The sequence below is a fragment of the Heterocephalus glaber genome, unplaced genomic scaffold (assembly GCF_053883595.1).
Source record: "Heterocephalus glaber isolate CG9 unplaced genomic scaffold, H.glaber_assembly_v1.0 deba00001481, whole genome shotgun sequence".
NCBI lineage: Eukaryota > Metazoa > Chordata > Mammalia > Rodentia > Bathyergidae > Heterocephalus > Heterocephalus glaber.
The window spans coordinates 58,702,811-58,724,387 of NW_028258317.1; the positions used below are offsets into that span (position 1 = coordinate 58,702,811).

Below are 21,577 nucleotides of genomic sequence, written 5' to 3' on the forward strand. Positions count from 1 at the left end.
AGTCTTTAGCAGCATGGATGCCTCTGGTAAGATTCTTGTGGCTTTGCCAATGTCCAGTCTGCTCAAGCCACCTCTACCATACACAGAGACAACAAGGCCTTTGAACCCAGTATGGGCCAAGTGGGTGGATCCTTGGAAGTGACTGAGATTTTCTTCTCTCAGTACTCAGGATTCTATTGAACTTTACATGATGATCTAAATGGCCAAAGAGGCTGAAGCTTAAAAAAAACACTGCGAGTTGCCTACAGCCATCTATTTGCTCAGAAAATTTTAAGACACAGAGTCAAATGCAAGAACAACCACAGTTCCATCATGGAAGAAAGCCATAACAGAAATAAGGCATATTTGTCTTTGCTTTCCAGTTCGGCAAAATAACCAGGTGTGGTCTAGTTATTAACTTCTCTCAGCCTCAGTGTCTTCAGGCTTCGAAGTTAGTAAGACTTGACTTAGAACTAGCCTTGATATTTTCTATATGTGTGATGTTGAAGCTATTACATACCCTCTCTAAGTCTTCATTTTACTCATTAATAAAATGGCTCAGCAAGATGACTTATATAAACAAGTTCAATAGTGTAAGGGCTTGAGGATGGAAGCCCTGTCTGTAGTGCTAACATAAATTATTTCTTGAAATACAGCAACTGTATATGATGAAAAGAATTCTGATTTGTTGTGCAGAAGCTCACTGACATGTCTTCCAAACCTCAAACAACATACATTCCTTGCAGGAGACAATTTCATTCCAAAGAATGGCAACTCAGCTAGAGGTATGGACAACTAATTTGTTTTAACTCTCTAGGGCATTTAGAATCATCTGTAATATTCCACTTGTCCTAGCATTTAGCAAGAAGCATTTTATTACCTAGAGAAAAATAAGTGACCGTCTCCTTAACCAACCACATCTTTAAACATAATATTGTTCAATATGATTACAATCCATTATGGAATATTCCTCTTTCTAAGAAAAAACAATGGAGCAAGTAATTCTAATATTATTGGGACTTTACCTGGCTTGACTGAATCCCAGGAATACTTCCCTTTAGAAAGTGCCCAAGAATGGCTGGCAAATCTGGTTGCCAGTTCAGCTCAACATTCTTTAGAGTACATTTTTACATGTTTCAGGCATTGGAATCAAATACCTTTAAATTGTTCCATTTTTAACTGCGGGATTGCATTTCATCTTGAGATCACACTGAGGGAAGACAAAAAAATTCCAACTTTAGCAAAATTTTTGGTTTAGCTGCTTCACATTTCTCTACAATGAAAGTATCTCATTTATGCCTCTTGACATCCTGGGGTAGAATATTGTGTATTTAATGGAGCCCTGAGCTAGCAACAGTGTAGAGCTATTGGATAATTTATTGGCAGTTTCTCTACAGTGGACCCATCAATATGATCCTGTGCCCTAATTTCTAATTCCACTGTTTCAATTAGAAATGTCTTCAGGACACAATTTCTAAGACCGAAGAAAAAGAACAAGTAAAAACACTTTTTCTCTAGAGCCCTGAGGACAAGGAAGGACTGAATATAAAATGGCTCCAATTGCCTTTGATATCCCTACCCTCTCATAATAGTCTTGCATTTACCTTCTGGCACTCTGGACCCAGCCTGTACAAAGTTTCTAAAAAGTGTCTTCTCTCCAAGCCAAAAATGGCCTGCCTGCAGGCAAAGCAGTCCAGGATAAATCCACTGTTGGAGAACACTTTCATTCACCTAAATATTCCCTGCACAAACACAATGTGCAGGACCAGTGCTGAGCCCTGAATATTCAAAGGTAAAAAATATGGGACTTCTAGGCTTCAGGGACCTTACTGGAGGACACATATCCATGCAGCGAGAGCATGGGTTGAGCTGTGTCAGAGGAACTAATGAAACTCTCAGAGATGCATAGGATAAACAGCAATTCTGTCTGGAAAACTGGGGAAGCTACCCTTAAGGATGTAAGATTTTTAGTTAGCTATCAAAAGACATCCTGTGCTTCCAGGAGTATTCAAATGTGCCCTAAGTCTCTTTAGTTAGAATCATAGTGTTTGGGAGGTAGACACCAAAGGCGGCATCATTTTTAGTTTATAGAAGAAGAAACTACATTCAGAGAGACAAGAGTGATTAACTCAAGTTCCCATGGACAGCCAAGAGTAGGGCTAGGACAAGAAAGTAGGTGAGAATTCAAACCTGGGGCTCCTTGTTGTCTGCTCTGTTGATGGGTTTCCATACTCAGTGCCCATGAGAGGACAAGGTCCAAGTGTGTTACCAGCTCTGATGGCCAAAGAGCCCTTTTCCTGCCATGCCGTGTTCCAGGTAAAAGTTCAAGCAAGCTTGTGGATTCCACATGGCCAGTCCAGGCCAGAGTCCTATGTATCTGGGGGCTGCTGAACAAAGGAGAATGTCTGGAATGTTACCAGTGCCCTGTACTTTCCTGTGCCTGCCTTGTGGTGAGTGCATCTTCAGGGATTCCTGTGAGTAGCGCCCCCATGCTGTGTCATTCTGTGAGCTATTTTATGATCCTTGTAACAGCTCTGTGACGCAGGTTTGACAGACGGGATTTTTTTCACTAAGACAAGGATACCAGAATGCAGAGGGGTTAGTTGACTTCCCCACATGACAAATGTTATATAACTAGGGCTGGGATTCAGGCATACTTTGAGTTTCACTGTCTTTCAGGCTGAGGGATGTGATGTCACTTCAACCTTATGAAATTCATTTGATAGGAAGCAATATCTTTTACTCTATAACTGAGCCATAATTTCAAATGAAATATTTGTTGATCTTCAATCCTTGCCAAACCATAAGTTGCCTGTATTAGATCTTTCCTGGAGAACAACTGAGGTGAGGGGGAGAGAAGAAGGAAAAAAAAAAAAAAAAAAGAAGGGAAATCAAGATCCTGAGGGGATGGGAAGAGATATGTTGTTTGGTATGCATCAAAATACAAAGAAATGGCCCCTTTGTGATCTGGAGGGACCTTAGTTTTGTTTAAGAGGCCACTGTCAGCCTTTCCCTCCTTCTCAGCATGGACTTTGAACCAAGTTTCATAAGGTGGAAACTTGGATCATAACAAATATAGGGCTGATTGTCTCCTGGGTCACCAACTGAGTAGGTTATTTGATTATAAGTACAAGTTCCCCAGTGTGTCCCTGTACATTCATAATAGGTATGGTATGGCAGCATTCTTGTTATGATGCTCATCAACCATGTGGTATAGATGCAGTGGGAACATCCCTCTGGGGATTTTTCTCTTAGCAGGGGCAAAAGGAGAACTATAACAAAAAGAAAAAGAGACTTGTGTTGTCATTGTAACTCCATCTTGATTCTCAAGGTCAGGCTGTATTTGGACTGGCTGGCTTCCAGAGTGACCAGAGCAGAGTTGCCATTTCTTCAGGCTTCAGCCAAGCATAAACTAGTCAGCTTTTGGGGTGACCAGAGCTGGTGGTGGCTCGGTTTCACCATAGGATCAGCTAGTTTAGATGATCTGAATCCTGTTGGCTGATCCACTTGTCTCGGGCTGGCAGTTTTAGTTGACTGTGGTGGATCCAAAGCACAGGTCCCACAATTTTAACAGCAGTGGGGTGGACAAGATTATAGTATGCAGCCCATCCCATATGGGTCTCAGGGTGTTTGGATTCCATTTCTTTACCCCAAAAAAGTCCTCGAGCTTGAAGTAGCGTATCAGGTCTGTCAGACTTACGAGTATTCTTTCTTGTACCCAGCCATGGATATCTTGCATGGCTGTCTCCAAAGCCTGCATCTGTCTTCTTAGGGTCAATTCCCCTAGTTTGCAGAGATCACCCTTGATTTGACCTATGATTGGGGGTGGCCAGTAGAATAAGATTTCATAAGGAGAATACCCAGATTTGTTTGGTGGGGGTGCACTTGGAGGAGGACAATTGGCAGGACCTGATCCCATCTCAAGTGGGTTTCTTGACAATATTTTTTCAACAACTGAGTATCCAGTTCATGCACTCCACATTCCCTGAGCTCTCTGGCTAGTAGACTGTGTGTAGTTTCTATTTTATTTTTAACATCTGTGTGAGTCTCTGAACTATCTCGGCTATAAATGATGGTCTATTGTCTGACCTCAAGGTCAGGCGCAGTCCAAATCTTGGGATGATGTCCCTTAGCAGTACCTTTGTCACTTCTTATGTCTTTTCTATTAGAGCGGGGAAAGCCTCAATCCATCCTGAAAAGGTGCAGACAATCACCAACATATACTTACAGCCTCTCACTTGAGCCAGGTCAATGAAGTCCATAAGCAAATTCTCACAAGGGGTAGGACCCATTTCTTGAATTCCTGGGGGCCTGATGGGCCCTTGTTTTGAGTTATTTTGATCACAGATTAAGCATTGCTCACAAAAAGTTCGGGTGAGGGCAGTGAGCCACAGCACATAGAAACAATGGCCTAATAACATCTCTAGTGTCATTTTTCCCATATGAGACCCTTGATGGAATTGTTTTACAAACCTGGAGCCATCATTTCAGGGATGGCAAGTCTCCCATCAGAGAACTTCTGTCATTCTCCCTTGATATAATTTCCAGATTCTTGGGCAAACCAGGCTTTTTCATTTGAAGAGTAATTTGGGGTCTCTGAGAGAGGAGGCTCTGGGATGAGAGGCATGGCCAGGGGCCCTCTTTCAGGTTATAGGTCTTGTCAGAGCAGTCTGTTTTGCTTCCCTGTCTGCCTTTTGTTTTCCTCTGGATTCCAATGTTCCAGTCTGTTGATGTCCTCTGTAGTGTATAACCAATTTTGGAGGGCAGATATAGAATCTAGGAGCTGTAAAATTTCTTCTTTGTTATTTCTTTTCCCCCAGCAGTTAGGAGCCCTTTCTCCTTACATATAGTTCCATGAACATGTAACATAGCAAAGGTATATCTGGAATCAGTATAGATATTAGCCTTTTCGTCTTTTGCTAGTGAAAGAGCCCTTGTCAAGGCTATTGGCTCTGCCTTCTGGGTTGAGGTTCTGGTGGGCAGATGCTGAACCTCCATCACTGAGTCCAGTGTCAACAGTGCATATCCTGCCTGTTGGACTCCATCTAGTAAAAAACTATTTCCACAAGTTCAATCCCTGGTACCAAACAAACAAACAAACAAACAAAAACAAAAAAACCAAAAAACTATTTCCATCTGTGAAGTAGTCAACATCTGAGTATCCAAGGGAGTGATCTGTGAGATCTCCCTAGCTTAAGAATACTTCATCCATGGTTTCCACACAGACATGAAGGAGGGCTCCCAGTTCAACTGGGAGCAAAGTAGCTGGGTTAAGAGTGTTCACTGTCTCTAGAGTTATGTGAGGATTTTCACACAGGAGCTCCTGTTACCAAATCACCCTCAGATTTAATGACTAATGGTGCCCATTGTGGTCCATTAAAGTTATAACTCAGTATGGTACTTGGTCCCAAAGTCAGCTTTCAGCCTCCTGTGTCTGCAGAGCAGTGGCAGCATGTGATCTAAAGCACAGAGGCCATCCTAGGGGCACAGAGTCTAATTGTTTCTACAAGTATGCAGCTGGGCAATGCCAAGATCTCATGACCTGAGTTAGGAGTTCTATAGCCATTCCCTTCCATTTGTGGCCATATAAGAAAAAAAACTTGCTTATATCTGGCAGTCCTAAGACTGGGCCCTGAGTCAGGAACTCCGATTTGTTTAAATGTCCTTTCCTGGTCAGCTTCCTAGAGGAGAAGCACTCTCCCTCTTTGGTGGCTTCATATAGGGGCTTAGCCATAAGTGAGCAATTTGGGGTCCAGATATGACAAAATCCTGCTGCTCCCCGAAACTCTCTTATTTGGCATCAGGTGGTTTGGATTGGGAGGGCACAGAGAGCTTGTTTCTATTCAATGCCCAGTTGATGCTTGTGTCACTATGAAGCCTATATATCTGACCTCTTGTTGGCAAATTTGTGCCTTTTTCTTGGACACCTTATATCCAGCCTTCCAAAGTAGATGAAGGAGGTCTTTAGTTCCTTGATAGCAGTCCTCGTGAGTTGGAGCTGCCAAAAAGAGCTACTACATACTGTTACAAGGTGCAATTGTCCTCTGGTGTGATGAAGGCTTTGAGGTCGGTAGCAAGCACCTATCCAAAGATTGTAGGACAGTTCTTAAAGCCTTGAGGAAAAATAGTATAGATGAGCTGTTCCTTTATGCCCATGACAGGATCCTCCCATTGAAATGCAAAGATGGGGTGATTGACTGGTGCAAGGTGAGGACAGAAAAAGGCATTTGTCAAGTCCAAGCAAGTAAACCAAGCAGCACATGCTGGATTGAGTCCCATCAATGTGTATGGATTTGGTACTGTTGGGTGAATTATTTCAGTGGCCTGATTCAGGTCACATAAGTCCTGTACTGGTTTAAATTCATTAGTTCCAAGTTGGCATACTGATAAAAGCAGGGTATTCCAAGATGACCGGCATCTAGCCAAGATTCCATATTCTAGGAGCCATTTTAAATGTCCTTGAATGCCTTGTATGGCTTCCTGGTGGAGGGGGTATGGGTGGACTCAAACCAGAATTGCCCTCAGTTTTGGCCCCACTCTCACTGGTGTTTGATTTACAGCCAGCCCAAGTGGGTTATCTTTGGCCCATACCCCAGGAACCCTATATGTCAGCTCATATAGCTCATCTAATCTCTGCTTTGGTGACCTTTCTGAATACAGACTCCACTCTTCAGCTTGTGGAACAGTAAACCACGGTGCCTGGATGAGTCAGACTTAAAATCATATTTCCTTGTGGTCCAAAGACAATTTGGGCCTTAGATTTTGGAGCAAGTCTCTTCCTAGCAGGGAAACTAGGAAATCTGGAAGATATGTTGGACCTCTTGTCCCCCTATGGCACACCTTTTTAGGGCAGCAAAATGGCCTCTTCTCTGGGGCTCCGGTGGCTCGACAATAGGTTGTGTTACTACTGGGTGTTCAGCCCTGCCATCTACCATAAAGTCCATCAATTGGCTCCCTACTTTCATTGTGACCATGGGCTCCTGGGGGCCTAAGACAATGGAGCCTGGTCTTGCCTTATCTTCGTAACCTTCAGTTCCTGATAGTCTGATGAGGTTGGTGGCTGGCCCTTTCTGGGGGTAGTAACCTTTAGCAGGCTGCTTCCTGTTTTCTTAATTTTCATTATCTCCATCATCATTTTATGGGCATTCATTTTTCCAGTGTCCCTTCTTTTTGTATCATGTTCATTGATCCTAATCTACCCTTGTCCAATTCTCATGTCCTTGCCTGGTTTGACTCCTTCCCTGTCCACATCTGTGGCTGAACTCTTTCATGACCTCAGTTTTGTTTTTTTTTCCCATGAGTGATCTGCCCTTTTTTTTAATCCTTCCATTGGTTTCCTGCTTGGCCTCCTGGTCATGGTTAATGTATACCATGGCAGCCGCCTCTAAAAGTTATCACATTCATGCTGGCAAAACCTTCTAGCTTCTGTAGTTTTCATCAGATGTCTACTTGAGCCTGTCCCACAAAGGCTATGTTTGCCATGCACTGATTCTCAGTGGCCTCAGGATTAAATGGAGTGTAAAGCTGGAGTGCCTCACAGAGCCTCTCATAAAACTGCCTGGTACTTTCATCAGTTCCCTAGAGTATATCTGAGATCTTTCCCATATTGATTGCTCTCTTCCTGCCTTCCTTGTAAGAGAGCCTCTCAGAGGGCCGGTGATTGGTGATTTAGCTCAGTGGTGCAGCTGCCTGCCTCACAAGTACAAGGTCCTGAGTTTTATCCCCAGTACCAGAGAGAGAGAGAGAGAGAGAGAGAGAGAGAGAGAGAGAGAGAGAGAGAGACAGTCTCTTAGTACATCTGTAAGTGTTGTTACTGAGCTGCATCATTTGGATCCCAATGAATTGGTCCTGAGCATATGTTTTAACATTCATTACACCTGCTGGGGTATTGTTTTCTAACCAGCAGAGGACTGCTAGGGTCACTCTCTGGCAGTCTTCAGTGGTAACCAGCATCAAGAGAAGTTGTTTGCAATCTGGCCGGATTGGATTATATGCCTGGAAGATGGATTGCATCAAATCCTTCTATACAGGGCCTCTCAATATAGGAGGGATTATAGTGTTTCCAGTTAAGGAGGTCAGTGGTTGAGAAGGGCTGGTAGATAAAGCTCTATTGTCCTCCTTGGATTTGGCCATCCATATCATAATAAATGGGCCCCCTAGTTTCCTGAAGGGGCATCTGCAAAACCCTTGTGTGGCCCAATCAGAGGTGGCTCATTTGATGATTTGGGCCCTCCTCATTTCCCTCCTGGGGCAATAGTTCTGATTTTTCCCTCTGGGGTGATTCTTACCTGGGATTCATTGTCATCTGATCCTTCCCTTCAGGTTGGCCTTGACTAGGGAGGATAGACTGGGGTCTAAGGGGGGATCTCTGCCTCCTCTGGTTGCTCTTGTAGAACCAGTTTTTCTTGCTCTTTTGGCTGCCTTTCCTTTGTTCCTGAGGCTTCCTGCAGATTTCATTCCTCTTTCCCCTTTGTTTTAGACTCAGCTGGGGCCATGAGTGTTTTGGAATAGACCACCAGACAGGGCTGTAGCCACATGGAAGAGGTCTGGACTATATTCAGCCATGAGTCAATGTAAGGAAATTGGTCTAGATGTCCTAGCTGTCTTTTGTCCTTGGTCACCACCTGAAATACATGCCTGATTGTTCCCCTATCTATTGTTCCTCTATTCAGCCATCCAATATCAAAGAAAGGCCAATCAGTTTTGCAAAGAGTTCTCAACCTCTAGGGTTCAGCTTTACTCCATAGTCCCCCATGTAGCTTTTCTTAAAGTTCTTTAACATACCCTCTAATCAGGGGGATTTTGGCACTTTTCCACCTATATCCTCTGTGAAGGCATGAATCACTCTCAATCACTTTTGCTTTAGGCTGATTAGAGAGTTTTCAGGCACTGCTTAGCAATTGGAGGGCTCATATTGGGAGTGAAAACCACCCTCCCCCCATTATAAAAGGCACTTGGTAGTCATGACTACATCTATGCTGTAAGTTCACCAGAGTATAATGGTCTTAGAAAGTCCTGCCAGAACTTCCTGCTTCCCCTAACTGCTGGTCTGCTTGTGTAACTCTTACTATTTTCCTGAGCCACCTTAGCTGCTGTTTCCCCTCCCATGAGAGCAAGCCCCATAGAAACATAGAGGTGCAAAAATAAATGTAAATTGTTCAATGTTCTCAAGGCAATATGAATCCCTTGCTGAGCTGCCTGCAAATTAAAGCCAATTTGCTCCTACTTCATGTCCGAGTGCTCGGTCTGGGTATCCCACCTTTCTCCTGCTTCAGTATAAGCCTGAACTCAGACTCCACAACTTCTCTACTGCTTGTGGGGCACCTCCATAAGTTTTATGTGGATTGGTACTTGTCCCAGTCCATCCCACTCTTTCCTGGGCCATACAGTCTATGCTAACTGACCTGCAGCCCCACACACTTCACTCCACTCATCCACACACAATCATATAACTCCCTGTTTTTGGTTCCTTTTCCCAACTTGGATGTAGGTTTTGTCTGAACTTTCCTGGGTCAGATTATTCAGTACGACTCTTGCAAGCTATTCTTGCTGTGGGTCACACTCTTGTGGTTGTAGGTTTTCCTCTGACTCGATTAGAGACAGACTTCTCAGTACACCTTGGGAAGTGATCAAACTCCCCTTCCATCCTTATGGGACAGATCTTGCCTCAGGCTCCAAAACATTACCACAGTCCTGTAGCATACTGTTCCAGAATTGTCCTGTAGCCACTCAGCTTCCTTTGCACTGACAGGGGAGGGTGCCAGGCTGCGAGAAAACAGATTCTCTCACTGAGTTTAAATCTCTCAATGTGGCATTTAGGGATTTTGAGGTCTCTCCCAGGATGGAGTCCCCAAGCCTGCAGGCAAAGCAGACAGCAAGATTGTCATCTCTAGTCCTTTCATGGTTGCCAGGGAATGTTTCAGAATTTAAAAGAGCAGAAAGACCAATGGGTGAAACAGGAGGATTTAAGTGCCCACCATCCTAGCAGATTTGTATCCAAAGGATGAGTCCAGAACAAAAAAAAAGGCTCTAGTTTTACATGTGTGGTCAAATGGGTCAGTCTACCTAGTGGTGAGAAACTGGTGAGTGGGCAAGCAGGTTTCCAGAAGCAGGGCAAAGGCAGTTAATCAAGTAGTGACAGTTTTGCAACTTAGCATATCTTGGTGGAAAAACCAGGATCTTACAGAAGCAAAGTGTCATAAGACCTTACTTACAGGAGCAAAGTTAGTAACAGCCATAGGGAGTGGGGAGCCTAATGGGGAACTGCTTAAGGTTGGAGAGACTTGTTTTTCCTCTTCTTTTTAAAATTTTGCTTCACCTCCAATGTACTTCTACAATTCTATCTTGAATCTGGCTCATGCTTTTCCTTTAAGCCTCTCTACTTACAAACATGTCATCATCTTCCTATATTTTAAATCATTTTCAGTGCTCCTGCCTAGATTCATTTTGGTTTTGCTTTGTGTTTGATACTAAAAGTCTGTCACTTTGGAGTCTTCTTGGCTATTGTGCCTTGAACTAGAGTTGAGTAGTTTTTCTTGCACAATTCTCCACTGGAGTATATAGAAAATAAGACTTACATCTCAGTCTTTTTAGTATATAGTATTACAAACACAAGAGATCATAGGTAAAGGGGCAGTATTTTTAATAGAATTCATGATGCTACTAAGGGTCAGCCCTGCTCCCTGGGAGGTCAGTTATGAGCACATGAAAGCACCTAGATCTTAGCAGAGGAACTCAGTGTTTTGAGACAACTGCCTGGGACATGGAGAAAAGAGGATGAAGGAGAAAACCTGTGGTCTAAATAGTTGATCATCAATAGCCTCTCCTCAAGTCTGTAGCACATTCCATTGTAGACAGCTCCTGCTCAGGACCAATTACCTGTAGTGATCTGCCCAGAACAATGTAGTCAAGAGGAGAAAGAGGTCATTATATCCCTAATTTTGTACTCTTTACTTGTGGACACATCAGCTTCTTTCCAGCCAATATTTAGAAATCTCTAAATCACATAAACAACTTTTCTTTTCAAATGACCTCAGTGTAGTAGATGAGAGAAGGCAACTCAAGGTGTAGGTGTTTCTGAGTGCACACCAGGATATCCTAGGATATCACAGCAGCACATTTAATATGCAAAGTGCTTGACAGCATACAAGACAGTTTCACACATCTTTCCTCATTTGGCCCTCAGTTACCTCTAGCAATAGGTAGGGCAGGAATTATTATTTCTTTTTTTACAGATGGGGGTCAGAGCCAAAGACCTTGCATATAAGCATGGGGGAATGAAGGACAGCATATGTTCTTGAACTTCATTGACTAAACTGAGGGCTATTTCCATCCTCAAAGTGCCATAGGTAGCACACTACTACCACCACCACCAAAATGGACAGAATAAGAATGGCCAGGAGTGATGTAAACATGTAGAAAGGAGACAACCAAAAGCAAAAGAGCTAAGAATACGTAAGCCAGTCCAGGGGGGAATATACTGATTTTATGTGGGCAGATTATTTGTTGTTGTTGTTTAGAGAAAGAAAGAGAACAAGAAATATACAGAAACAATACATGGTTGTCTTCCTCATACTTTTTCCTAAACCACCACTTATTTCCCACTACAGGGGCTGGAAATGGCCAACGCTGTTTTCTAGCCTCCCTTAAAGAAAGAGCATGTATATATGACTTAAAGTGGCCTATAGAGCCACACAGTGTTTCTTCTGAGAGCTGTTTAGTGACCATTTTCCTCCCTGATAAAAAGAAATGCAAAGGAATAGACTGCCCTTCTTGCCTTGGGGTGGGGCTGTATGGAGATTCCATGTCTGCAATTATAGCAGCTACTCTGGGGTGAGAGAAGTGCCAAGATGAAAGGGAATGCGAGGAGGCCTATAGAGCAGAGAAATGTCTGCTTGCAGGATTTGGGTTTTTTTCTCACCTGACGTATTCATGTAATCATCATTCTCAGAATCTTGTCCATCCTTAGGCAGCTTTATGATAGATCTTAAACTTTTATGACACAATAATCCAAGCATCTGAAAACCTCTTAGAAACCACCATATTAGGCTTCTTTGCCACATAACTCAAAGAGGGAGTAAAAGTTATTCGTGTTTTTTCTCCAGTAGTAAAAGGTTACCAAAAAGGTGAAACCCATGGGAACCTGAGAAAACGAGCTTTTAGATCTCTCAGTCTTATGACTAAATATGCCCTGCCTGATCAACAACAAACACCACATTTGTGGAACAACAACAAAACAAAAATAAGGAAAATGAGATTTACCATTAATGTGATAAACTGTAGCTTGCATGTGTTAGTGTGTGCAAGGAATGGTTTCTGGAAGGTCTGCTCTATAAATAAATAAATAAATAAATAAATAAATAAATGCCACACAAAAACAAAAAACAAAACAAAACAAGCCAATAATTTTACCTCCCTAACGCTAGTTTGCCTGAAGGATTCACTGATAACACAAAATACACTTGTTTAGCTTGCCTGAGATGAATAAATGTACCTGCACTCCTGAAGGGCTTTCGGTCTGTGTTGCCTTTTCACACAATATGTAGTTTGACAGAAGAGCCTTTTGGACATTGAGCCTTTTGTAATGCATACGTGTGTAGAGTGGGAGGGAGGCACTGTGTCTCACAGGAAGCCAATTGACAACACAGGGGCTTTGGAGTGAGGGAGACAGGGTGCTAATGAACAAGCATCCTGGTACATAGTTTTGCCTCTTCTTCTATTTGGCCTATAAAGATGGCTTTCTTGAAACTTGAGGCCCTGCTCCTGCTTCTATCTTCATCCATGAATAATGCTGTTGCAAATGTCAAGGCTTCAACAGTCTTGTTTTTGTTGTAGCAAATGGAATACTGAGAAGAAAGAGTCAAGAGTCACTAATAGTGTTGGCAACAAAACAGGACAAGGTGCATATCACTGGAGACATTCACACGCATCACAGGGGCATTCAGTAGAGTCTGACACTTTCATGACACGAGAATCCACTTGCCCTTTCCATTTTCTCTATTATGTGCAGTAGTGAAAATATTGAAAAAGTTATAGTAACTATAAAATTGCAGCAGAGTTCCTTTTTAAAAGGTAAAATTTGGCTCATCCTCTGACTTGGAAAATCGTTCATCATGCTTCAGTTCAAAGGGAGAATGAAATTAGGCTTAGTGGGCTGGGACCCATTCACCGTGTCTGGGTTCCCAATACAGGATGAATGTACATTCATATTACATTGGAGGAGGGAGCAAGTCCAGAAAGCTCCTAAGGGCCAGGAAATGGCAACTGTCAATTGCTGCTACTTCTACTAGATTTTAGAAAGGATTTCCCAATTTGGATAAGGAATATTCACTAAGTATCAACGTAGTCACCAAAAAATTACCCACACAAGTAGGTCTCTCATGTTGTTCCTCAAGTGACTACATTACTTGTAGTCTCTTTAGTACTGCTACTCTGTCACCTGTCTTCAAGGGACACCTCCCTTCAGGTGCCAATTATTCTCTGGGGAAGGCTCTGATTGACCCCATTTGAGCTCTCTCTGTATTTAAATGGTGCCTTTTCTACGTATGTCTGTAAGAGAATTTGTCACATCTGTCCAGAGACAGCAGGATGGGCATGGATTTGTTATTCGAGGAGGTAAGACGGGAGATAGAGAGTACCATAGATAAACTCAGCAAACAAGTAGTTAGGTGGTGATAAAAGGAGCAAATCTGGCTAAGGAAAGTCAGAAGGGATCATCAGAGACCAGGGATGTCTTCAGCAGGAGGTGGGGTTATCACTGTCTTTGGATGGGCCAAGATTGCAAGCTGGTTGTTTCAGACTATTCAGGCAGCCCAGTGCTGAGAGGCTTCTTGCAGGATGATAGGTAATTGCTCCTCATTCCTTCTAGAACCCTCTTTCTCTGGGATCTCCTAAAAAGCAAATGGTATTGTTCTTGTGGGACAGCTAGGTTCTAAACAAGACATCCATGGGGCAGAAACAACAATTTTCCCCTAAGTGATCCTAGGTAAAGTAATTGTTGCTAGTGATGGAAAGTTCGAGCAGGATAGTGATGTATGTATGTATGTGTTAGAATGTATGATGCACATATGTATGATATATATGTTAGATATATGTGTGTATAAATATGTATATATGTGTGATGTATGTGTTATATATATATGATGTATGTGTTATATGTATGATGTATGTGTTAGAATGGAAGCTAGGTGGTCTGGGACACAGGCAGGGCACAAACAGACATCTCTAATATGATGCTGACAAAATGTTATGGTGCTCAAGAGGAAGGTAGTTTCTGGACATTAACTTTCCTCCTGCCTACTTTCTTTATCTGGTCTGGGCCTTAGACCCCTATTATAGGCTGGTGATTGTTTGAATTTATGACTATAACATTTCAGTAGAGTTCTTTAAAAATAGTCTGATTCATCTTTTGACTTGGAAAATGGTCTGTCACACTTTGTTTCATTTATAATGCTGTTTGCATTCTAGAGGAATAAATTCTCTGATGGATTTCACTAAATACAATCAGGAGGTCTTGGAAAGAATTACAATAAATACTTTTCAATCTATGGCTGAGTTTACCACAAAACGTGGAAGTCTCCAGGGGGTGGTAAATAAGAACAGTGAGTGAGGCCTCTGTGTGTAGTTGTACAGATCACATTTGCCATATAAAGTCCTGGTGTTGAGGATAATGAAGAGGAAGCTAAGCATTAAATGAGCACAATATTAGTGTCACCCTGAGGGCGATGCCATGTCAACACAGGGAGATCAAGTCCAGACAAGAAAAGGGGGCTCCTTCTGAGCCTGTTATACTGAGCTATTATACTTCAAAGAACACTGAGTAGTAGCATATTGGTAGTCTCTCCTGGTTTTCAGTAAAAGCATACACATTATTTTTTCCTGGAATAAACTATCTCTCTCTCTCTTGCTTTTTTTTTTTAAGCTTTTAGAAATCTTAGTTTAAGTTTCATAAACTCATAATAAAAATTTAGTGAAATAAAGATAGTAGAGAGTTATTTTTAGCAGAAACAACAGAATTAGACCTCCTTGCATACACAGATATTAGAATTATCAGATGCTGTGTATGAAGATAATTTAAAGAATTTAAAGAAATATGAGACTAAACAAATGAGCAAACAAACAATAAACCTGAGCAAGAAATAGTAACAAAATATCCAGAAACATATGAAATTCAAACAAATAAAATATATGTCTAAATAAATATGGTGATATATACATATATATGGCAAATTATATATATATATATATATATATATATGGCAAAATTAAAAGCTGAAGTGAGAATTAGTGAACTAAAATTTAGAACCAAAGAAATTATTTAAATTGTATAACAGAGATAAAGGAAGATTTAAAAATGTGGAAGAAAAATTTAGAGACATGGAAGATAGAATGAGAAGATTTAACATACGTCAAGCATAAAAGTTAAATCAATCAAAATAAATCTGTCAAAAGAAGCCAAGAAAAAACCAAAAGAAGAACAGAGAAAAGAAAGTTAAATAGCACATTAATCAAAGAATAAATCTTGATAGAAAACATTTAAAGTTAAATAAACTTGAGTCATAATGAAATGCTACAAATGAAATATATGGAATGCATTAAATGTTAAAGTTCTATTCCCTTGTATGATTATATTATGACTGAATTGTCAAAATTTAATGAATTAGACATTGAACTTAAAAACTGTAAAACAGCAATATTTAAAAAGTTTGCAGAAGAAAGAAAATGAAGGTAAGATGTAAAATTTGATAAAATAGAAAGAATAGGGTTACAAATATCAACAAATTAAAAATTGCTGTAAAGATTATTAATATAGATATACTTATTTTTAGATTGATTTAAAAAATGAGAAGACATAAGGAGTAAAAAAGATGGTCTAAGTAGAAATACAGTTAGAAACAAGCTAACTATTGACTTCTATGATAAAACTTTTACCAATTCACATGAACAGAGACAAAATATTAAAAAAAAATCTTTAAAAACAACATACTGGGGCTGGGGATTTAGCTCAGTGGTGCCACTGCCTACCTTGGAAGTGCAAGGTCCCAAGTTCAACCCCTGGTACCATAAAAAACCCCAAAACAAAACAAAAACAACCCCCCCAACATACTAACTGTAATTAGAAGGAAAAAAGAAAACTGAAGTAGTTAAGATTCTTTCTAACAAATAGAATATCAGTCTCAGATAGCTTCTCAAATGAGTTCTATCAATTTCATTAGTATATAAATATATACTAATTCTATTAGTATATAAATTTTTCTTACACAAGAAAGAGGGAACCAACACAGTTCATGTTTTGAAATAATCTTGATATCAAAATCTGATAAAAACATTGCAGAACAGGGCTGGGGATTTAGCTCAGTGGTTCTGGTGCCTGCCTCGCAAACACAAGGTCCCAAGTTCGATCCCCGGTACCAAAAAAAAACCCCCCAAAACAAAAAACATTGCAGGACAGACTAATTTTACTTAAAAAAAGAGACATTGTAGACATAGTATTAACAAATGGAATACAGCAATGCATAAGATATTATTATAGCGTGACCAGGTTGAGTTTCTACTAGCAATGCAAAAATGGGTTAATGTTAGAACATAGATTTAAAAAACTTTACTATAACAAATTAAAAGACAAAAATGTCATAATTTTAATAGATGCCTATAAGTGACAAAAAATGTCAAGGATAATTAGCAATACATAGAAAAATATATTTTGATAAATGCTACAATATCTACCCAAAATATAACATCAAACATGATTATTAGCAGTGAGGTGTTAATTGTACTCATTTTAAAATAAAAATAAGACAAGGATATCAACACCATTACTTCCATTCACTGCCAGAGGTATTTGCCAGTGTAATAATGATATGAAAATAAAATAAAAGGATAAGGGTTGGATTTCTAACATCAGCAGCAGACAAAAAATATAATACAATGCCAAGAGAAGCAGAGTTCAAGAATATACTTAGGAAATTATGCTCAAGATCTGTATGGAGAAAATCGTTCTTCACATATCAACAAAACCTTATTGAAAGTCACCAAGAACTAAATGAATCCAGAAATATATTATTTTGAGTGTAGAATGCTTCAATATTTTAAATTTGTAACTTTTTCCTAAATTGAATTACAGTTTCACAGTTGAAAAACCAACATTTTCAGTGATTTTTGAGGAACTGACAGGCTAATTTTAGTGTTTGTCTGAAAGAACAAAATCTTAAGAAGAACAAAGACACTGCTGAAGAAGACATCAGAAGGACTTACATTACCAGGTAACCAAACATAAAACAATTATAATAAATATAATGTAATATTTTTATAGGGAGTTACAAATTCAACTACATAAGAATACACTCTCCAGAAACAAATTCACATACGGAATTTTATGTGATAAGATACCACTGCAAATGACTAGGAAAGGAGGTGGTACTGAAGAGATGTTGCTGAGTGATAACCATATAGAGAAAATGAAATTTGTGTTCTATTCACTCTGTAAAGAAAATTCAGTTCTAGTTGAATTAAAGTATGTATATGAAAGGCAAAACTTTTCTAAGAATATAAATGATTGTCTGCACCCCTCAGTAAGTAAGCATATTCAAAAAAGATACAGAAAGCACTAACCTAATTTTTTAAAAAAGATGCCATAAAGTAAATGAAAACGCAAGGAAATGACATTTGCCTGACATATAACAAATAGGATATACTTCTAGAATATATGAAAATTTTTACACATCAATTGAAGAGTTATATAAACAAATTATAAAGAAACAACCCAGCAAAAGAAAACCAACAAAAGAAAGGGTAAAGAACATATTACTGAAGAGGCAACATGAATGTGAAATATATATATATTATATCTCAAGCAAAGTAAGAAATATATTGTTTATTTATAAATATATATGCTAATAAGACAAATCAATGATGACCATCAAGTGTGGCACAGTATTCATCTCTAGATGGAAAAGTTTAAGGGAAGAAGCAAACCTACAAGTGAATTTAACACTAAGAGTAAAAATTTGTTTATTAATCAGTTCATAATATTCATTTCATTATTACATTTAATAATTCATACATTTACCGCATACATCAGTATGTATCATATATTACATAATCTTCCAAACTCAATGAAATAAGGAAAGAAGCAGAAGAAAAGATTGTGGACATAGCCTTCTCTCTGCTTCTTTGCATCTCCAGTTCTATCTTTAAACTTGACCCTTTGAAAGCAGAAGTGAAAAACATCTTCTTGTGCCATATCGTTTTTTGGGTGTTAGATAAGAAAGAGCACATTCCTCTGGCCTCTGGTGAGGTCTCTTTGTGCAGGATCCTGGCTCTTTGGCTCTGCTTTGTAGGTGGAAGAAGTTGACTGGTTGCTTATTGAACAAAGCAAAGAAAGGTAAGTCATAGAATTATAATTCTAGCATAAAAAGTCCCTTGTGCTACATTGTACTCACCATTACCTGTAGGTGAGTGTTTAATAAATGCTTTTTGATGATAACAATGATGGGGAAAAGTACTCCCTTGAGGGAAGGTACAGTTTATACTGGCAGGGTCATGAACTGTGTAAGTACTAAACTTTTTTGGCATTTGGATAGTCATATGGATTTAGAAAACCTGGCTATGCACTTCTTTGATTTGTCACACTTGAAATTGCTCCTGGAGGCCCAGCACGCAGTTTAGTTCTAAACGCCATAATCCCCAAAGGATCATGGGACTATGGAGCACATCTATGTGGTGCCAAGTAGCTCTTTCTGTCACTAACAGTTCTCAAAGTCCAAATGTGAAATAGAAAAAGATATGAAAGTAAAGCAGTCAGCCCTGTTATTCCTTCCTCTGGCTGTAGAAAATTCTCAGAAGAGCATCAAAGAGAGAGAAGGAGAGTTTTACCCTATATTTCAAAGGAAACTTGAGTATTCTTAGGATAGTTTATGGAAGAGAAATGACTCTCTTGAATTGTGTATCCAGGGCTAAAAGCATCAAGATGATATGTCTGATGATGCTGTGATTCCTTCATCTGGGGAATGGCAAGACCATTTGCCAATCTATCTTTAGAATCAGTCTCTGCCCAAAGGACAGGCTGTCAAAGGAAGAAAAAGAAACCCCCCAAAAAAGAACATAGGTAGGATGTGAATTCAACAAATCTACAGTAGGGACCCCGAACCTCCTAATGTGAAAAGAAAATGAAATTTAAATAAAGACTTTGAAGATAATGCTTGAATTAACTACAAGTTTGAATTGTTTTTATTTGCTGATTTTAAATTTCTCTTCTTCACTGCGCATTCCCTGTCTTTCCTATGTTTTATTAAATATACGGGAAGTCTGTCACTGCTTCGGTCCTGCCCTTCTCAGCCTTTTAGTAGCTGTGTTGAATCCCACCTGCTTGCGTTCTTGAATTCATCAAAGTGAAAGTGAAAGCTTCCTGCCTTTTGTGACTTTATGACAATATTTTTTCTGAATCTGAATGATGTATCTGGTGACATACTTTGTTCTGCCTTTGGATTTTGATTGTTGCTGAGACTTGTTATCTTAAGGCAGGGCATGATACAGTAGTTTTTGAGTCAATTTAATATTGCTTATTTATGTAGACTCTTTTTCCAGAAAGAAATTAAAAAGCATAAAAACACAGTTGCAATGAAATTAACCACATAGAAAAATATGCCAATCATAAGGGCAAATAGAGCTGAAAACTTGGTGCTGAACTCATCAGCAGTGTGAATGGAGAAATGTCCTGAGCTAGAATGAACTCATTACCTCAGGAGAGAAAATGCCAGCTCCTAAGGAGCTAGGCCCTACCCCTGCCACTGAAGTATGAAGGAGCATTTTAACAGTTAAATCTGGGTTCAAATCCCAGCTCTATAATTTACTAGCCATGTATTCCTAACCTGTTTTTAAAACATCCCCAAGAATTTCCGTGTGGATACCAGCATCCTTCAGCCATATGGCAGCTGTGCCTGAGGCCAATGAAAGGAGAAAGTTTATCAGAATTTTACAGATCTGTTCTTAGCACCCCCCAGTGGTAGAAACCTAGGAGGTAGAAACTGATCTGATCAGTGGGAGAAGTAATTGCATTCAGAGGGAAATGCGTAGGAAAAAAGAAAAGGGAGGGAAGGAAGGAAGGAAGGACAAGAGGGAGGGAGGGAGGGAGGAAGAGAAGCTGACAAAAGGTGAAACCCTGTCAAAAAATTGAAGAAAAACCAGAAAATGAGAATGAGCCAAAGTTTGAGGAAGAACCAAAGCCTGAGGAAAAGCGAGAAGAGGACAAAGAACACAAGGAAGAAAAAGCAGAAGAAACTTTTAGAGAAAAGTTGATTCAATTTTTCCAGAAATTTAAAGAAGATATACACAACAGGTATTTAAGCAATGAAGATAAGTTTAAAGACACAGATGAAATAGATGAGATAAGGAGAGTAAGAAACAAACTTATAGTGATGCATTGGAAGGTTAATTAAAATGATCATTATCCCTATTTAATGTAGTTTAGTTTGATTTCTGTGTTATTTGATATTAATATTGCCATATACCTTTTTATTAGCATTTTTTCCTCTTTTTAAAAATTATAATGGTACATTTAAGGTATACAATATATTGACATTCATCATTGGAAATTTGAACCTTTACATAATCCACCTTGGTTCTTATTTTTTCCCCATTCCCCTGCCCTCCCTTCAACCCCTCCATCCCTCCCTACCTACAAAGACTGTTTCCTTTTTTCTTTTTCTCATATTAATTCCATTCCCTCCTTTCTTTTCCCCTACCTCTCCCATTTCCTCTTCCCCTTTGCTCCTTTTCTTCCTATTTCACATTATCTATTATACCTTTTAGTCCTTATATACACTTTCAGTTTCTCTCACTAGAGAAACTATTTGGTATTTACACATGTGTGTCCTATTTTACTTAAGAGTATCACCTCAATGTGGATCCATTTAGCTATAAGTATCTCTAGTTTCAGACATTTCTCAGACGAAGAAGTAGAAATAGCAAATAAACATATGAAAAAATATTCAACATCACTGGTCATTTGAGAGATGCAAATGAAAACAACACTGAGATTCCAACTCACCCTAGAAAGAATGGCTGCTATCATGAAATCAACCAATAACAAATGCTGGCGGGGTTGTGGGGAAAGAGGAACCTTACTCCACTGCAGGTGGGAATGTAGACTGGTGCAACAACTGTGGAAATCAGTATGGAGATACAGCAAAGAAGTACGACTGGAAGTCCCATTTGACCTAGCTATTCCTCTGCTGGGGATCTTTCCCAAAGAATTAAAAGAATCAAACCACAGTGATATATGTGCACCCATGTTCATAGCAGCACAATTTGTGATAGCTAAAACTTGGAAACAACCCAATTGCCCATCTACTGGAGACTGGATAAAGAAAATGTTTTTTTTTTTTTTTTTTATAAAATTAGTTTTTTATTAATATATCTTTGTCTATCTTTCTATCTTTCTACTTTTAACCTGTTATTTTTAGTGGTTTTAGATGTATCTCTTGTTATCTGCATCTCACTGTTTATTGTATTTTGAACCAATCTACAAGTCTTTTATCTTTTTAAAATTTTTTATTAGTACATGTTTGGAGTACCTAATGATTGCATTCATTGTGGGTAG

The 21,577-nt window shown here is 39.5% G+C and overlaps 1 pseudogene; it reads left to right on the plus strand.

Moving 5' to 3' along the window:
• The window catches only part of LOC110345417 (transcription elongation factor A protein-like 9), a 47,530-nt pseudogene extending 27,089 nt beyond the window's left edge, over positions 1 to 20,441 (plus strand).
• The last annotated feature ends 1,136 nt before the right edge of the window (positions 20,442 to 21,577 follow it).